Below are 5142 nucleotides of genomic sequence, written 5' to 3'. Positions count from 1 at the left end.
TTCTTGACTCCTGTTTCTTGTTGGTTTAGCTACACTGTTGTCCTTCCATCCCATCTGGTCACTTTCCCTTGATCTACCCTGTGTCCCCCTGGGCTCCTGCGGGCTAGTCGGCTTGACCTCCCATCAGCCAAGATGGACCCACAAACCTGCAAAAAGGGTGGTAATGATCCAGTCCCCATACCCAATTAAACGCACATAGTATCTTCTAGAAAGGAGCTTGAAGAAACTGAGTAGAGACTGGGGTACAATTGTCCCTGAGAAAATACATTTCCTCTCATTTCATTCGGGAATAATCTGATATGGATACCTTACTGTTTAAAAGTACTTTCACATACATAATCTCTGTTGACCTCATGATTAAAAAGCCTTTGGTTTGTGTTAGGAACCAGGATTACCATTGGCCCTAAAAAATGCGTGTGACCGGCAGATTACTTTTGCCTCCCCAGGTGGCCTCTGATTCAGTGGCACACGACTTGAGTTGACTTGGTTTTTGAATCTCCTTCACTTTTCTGCAGCCCCGTCCCACACTACTTTTCATATACTTGTGGACTGCACGGTTCCATAGAGTGGGACAATTTCTGTTGTGTGTGTGGAGCTGCCTTCCAGCCATCCGTGTCATTCCAGAAGCACTCCCTCCTTTGTCTCTTCAGCAGCCAGTGATACTATTTGCTTTTTCGTTGCATTTTGCTCCCGATTTACAAACATGAGTGGAAAAGGGGAAAAAATGAAAACTTCATCAGCTCAGTACAGCTAACAAGGTGAGAAGCAGCAGCACACTTTGACAGGTACTATTTGGACCTGAGCACAACTGGATGTTCACTTGTGAAGGAAAAGGACAAAGTTAAGAGGCTTATTTGAAATGCTGGAGATCTTAGAATTCAAATGAAACCACATAAATACATATAAAGTTTAGTGGACTTTTTGTACATTTGCTGTTCGTTATGTACTGGGTTGTCCTAGTTGAGCATTTTTTAGGAATAAACATCAACATTTTACATTTTTAAAAATAACTTTTATTTTTATTATTTTGTTATTAGTTATTTTAAAAAATGTTATTTTGAGACAGTGCAAGCAGAGGAGGGGCAGAGAGAGATGGGGAGAGAGAATCTCAAGCAGGCTCCGCATTGTCAGTGCAGAGCTCGACCCAGGGCTCAAACTCAAGAACTGTGGGATGGTGACCTGAGCTGAAATCAAGAGTTGGACTCAACCAACTGAGCCACTCAGGCACCACTCCCTTACACTTCTTAGCCCAAGAGAACTCCTGATCGTTATCTGCACTGGCTCATCCTCCTCTTTCTAAGATTTTTGCAAGAGTCAGTCACATGGTAAGAGCTAGAGTTACTAGTCTTGGCTAGAAAGACCCCATAGAGATTGTGTTCTTGCTACAAATAATGTTAACGGGGCCTTGTCACACCTGTTAATCCATGGTCCAGACAGCCACGATTTGAGAAGTTAAAAAAGAATATTCTTTTATCATTTGACTCTGAGCTTTAGTTCACTTTAAGTGCTTTGTCTGAAGCACCCTGTAATGTGGAATGATTTGTACCAAAGTTTCACAGATTTTCTTGTTACAAACCGTTGGAGCAGAATGGTGGAGGTAGAGATGTGGGGAGATCTTAAAACCAGGCTCCAAAGCCCGAGCTTTTAGCACTATGGTATAAATTTTTCCCAGATGTTAATGTCCCAAAATGTCCCCGAGACAGCTGGTTCCCTACCAAGTAGATAAGCGTCTGTCCAGGAACGTTGCAGGGAGGGTTCTTAGGCTTGGGAGATTGTAGCAATCATGTGTGCTGCCTTGAAACCAGAAGATTCTATGTATTACAGAGTTTCCAAGTGAAGAACACTGAAAACTGTCTTCTTAGTAAAAAATATTTATTGAGTGCTTACTATGGGCCAGGTTCTGTTCAAGTACTTTATACAGATGAGCTCATTAATATGAAAGAGAGACTGTGACCTTCAGTATCCAGATGAGGAAGCCGAGTTACATCTCACAGCTTAAAAGTGGTGGGGCCAGCATTTGAAACCCAAGTAGTCAGCTCCAGCATGCAGAGAACTTGATCAAAGGGGATGCAAACCCAAACTGTCACAAAATACCACACTGAGTTTTTCATTTCTCTGGTGGCCTTTGAAGCACAAACTTTAGGGTCTGAAGTTTCAAGCAGAGACCTTATCACTGTGGCTCACTTTCAGGAGGAACTGGCTTAGCAGTAGCCATGGGCTATTAGCCAGGGGCATGTCGTCCCTGGGATTTTGGTGCAGCATCTGAATCCAGAGTGATCATGGAATGTCAGACTATCCGGCGAAACTCTGGCCAATTCCTAGAGTCCACAGATATCTTTTATTTAGCCCTTGCTGTGGAAAGAGTTAATGACTTAGACTCAGGTCCAGGAAGAAGACACTTTGACTGATAACTCCCCACAGTTGCCCAGAAAGCAGTCTGTGAATCTAAGCAGTCTGCTCAAGTGCGATCGTGCTTCACCCCAAGTCTGCAGTTCTGAGTCCAAGTGTGGACTGCACAGTGAGACTTTGGATTCCCTGCCAATTAACAGCTCAGCTCTGTGACTCCAGACAAATAGCTTAACCTCTTTGAGCTTCAGTCTCCTCCCCTACCTCATATTACGACCATTAAACAACATGATGTATTTGAAACTTACCGCAGTACCTGCTATGTAGCAAGCGCTCTTTAAATAGTAGTTATTGCTATGAGCTGAACGTGTCCTCCCCCCAAAAATTCATCAGTTTTAGACCTAATCCCTAGTATGATGGTATTCAGAGGTGGGACCCTTGGGAGATAATTAGGTCATGAAGGTGGAGCTCTCAGGAATGGAATTAGTGCCCTTATAAGAAGACACGAGAGAGAGACGATCCCTCCACCACAAGAGGACACAACCAGAGGACAGCCATCTGCAAATCAGGAAGCACGCCCTCGCCAGACACTGGATCTGCCAGCACCTTGATCTTGAACTTCCCAACCTTTAGAACTGTGAGCAATAAATGTTTGTTGTTTAAAGCGTCAGTCTATGGTAAGTTGTCATAGCTGCCTAAGCTGACTAAAAGTTTTTATTGCTGTTCTGTTGTAATATATGTGATTGAACTGTTTTTGAAGCAATTTGCATTTCTGGTAAAACATATATATTTTTTAAGTTTATTTATTTATCTTGAGAGAGAGAAACCCTGCACAAGCAGGGAAGGGGCAGAGAGAGAGAGAGAGAGAGAGAGAGAAAGAATCCCAAGAAGGCTCCCTGCTGCCAGCACAGAGTCCGACATGGGGCTTGGGCTCACGAACCGTGAGATCATGACCTGGGCCGAAATCAGAGTCAGATGCTTGACTGACTGAGCCACCTAGGTGCCCCAAACATCATATTTTTGGAACGCTAACAGGTTGTCTGTCCCCAGTGTCCAACAGGGTGAAACATTCATTGACCTGCACATGTGTGGATTTCTGGCCTTGTGACAACCCTCTCCCCCCACATACACTCACTTTGGGAAAAAACCAAACAGGGCAACTGCTGAAGGATTTCTGCAGAGACCAAATGGAAACTGTCACTACTTTCTCAGTTGGCTCCAGGCACAGAAAGACCGGAATGTGCCAGGAGGACATGTACTAAATATGAAAAGGGGGAAAGGGAAAAGCAAAGCAACCCCAGAAACCCCTTAGTCTCAGGCGAACCAGTATGGTCGGTCGCCCTAAGGTCCAGCATAGAAGGGGCATCTTGCACAGAAGCCCCTACGGCCCATGTCATTTATGTCACGGGCCAGTGCAGAGGAGGGCTGAAGGGGCTGGGAGGGCTAGAGCCAGGCTGCATCCTGAGAATGTTCCCTGAAGAAGGAATCCATGAGAAATGTGCATAGAGGCCCAGAGGAGCAGGGCCAAGGTGCAACTATTACAGCGTGGGCAAGGGCAAGGGCAGACCTTGGGATGCCACTCCCAGGCCTGTTCAAGATGGTCATGCATTTGAAAACAACATTCCACTTTGGACGATTATATAGGGAGACAGGGAGAAAGTTATTTTCTTTGGTAAAAGTTATATATTCACCTGAGCTATGACATTGAAGATAAAGGAATTATGGCATAAACCAATGATATGATTAAATTGTAAACTTTGTGAACTTCGCTGTCTTTCATGTCACAGTTTTCCATTTCTTTTAATAAATAACTTTATCCATTTATGCTAAGAATATAGGCCACTTTTTTAAAAAATATTTTTATTTATTTTTGAGACAGAGAGAGAGCATGAGCAGGGGAAGGGCAGAGAGAGAGACACAGAATCCGAAGCAGGCTCCAGGCTCCGAGCTGTCAGCACAGAGCCCGACGCGGGGCTCGAACCCAGGACCTGTAAGATCGTGACCTGAGCTGAAGTCGGATGCCTGACCACCCAGGCGCCACGAAGATAGGCCACTTCTATGGTACCGGGCTTACAGTCATCTAAAAATCTCTTTTATATTATTTTTTCTGGTTGTAGGTGCAATTCTCCCCCTTTTGTTTTCTTCTCTTTTTATTTCTGTTTGTCTGGTTTTTGTTTGTTTGTTGTGGGGCTATTTGTTTTGTGGTCTGGAGCCAGGCATCTTCTTACGACGTATATTAACGGTAATAAAATGCGTTAGCTGTTTCTGTGAATAGTGAGTGGTATTGTGTTTAGAATTGACGCCTACTTCGTCTACTGACAGCAAGCCACGGCCAGCGAGCTGGTCTCAGAGGCCCAGTCACACCCCGAGTTTGCAGACGCAGATTACAAAAACCCTCCAGAGGGAAAGCCCAGCACCCGCGAGGCTTCTTTATTTCCATGGGAGGGCGCTGTGGCACTTCCTGAGGACTAAGGGGTTGCCTGCGAAAATTTGGACTGATGGCTGCCAGGTTTCCAGTTGGTTCGAGGGTCTTTTTAGCTCTCCGGCCCGGCCCCAACTGACCCCCAGGCAGGGGCCCTGTGTGCTCTTGGGAAGCCTGGGAAAAGCCCACTGGTGTCTGGTGTAGAGAGGGAGTGGGCAAAATTACGTTGAGGGAGACAAAGAGCTGGATTGTGGAAGACTTCACGGACTTAATTTGGTGTAAAAACAATGAGGGCTAATTGCAGACTTTGTCAAAGGGAAACTGGAGAGGAAAACATTATTGATTACACATTTATTAAGCGGCTACTGTATACA

This window comes from Prionailurus bengalensis, chromosome C2 (assembly GCF_016509475.1).
Source record: "Prionailurus bengalensis isolate Pbe53 chromosome C2, Fcat_Pben_1.1_paternal_pri, whole genome shotgun sequence".
Taxonomy (NCBI): domain Eukaryota; kingdom Metazoa; phylum Chordata; class Mammalia; order Carnivora; family Felidae; genus Prionailurus; species Prionailurus bengalensis.
The sequence above is the reverse complement of the archived record's forward strand: the minus strand, read 5'-3'. Positions refer to the sequence as shown.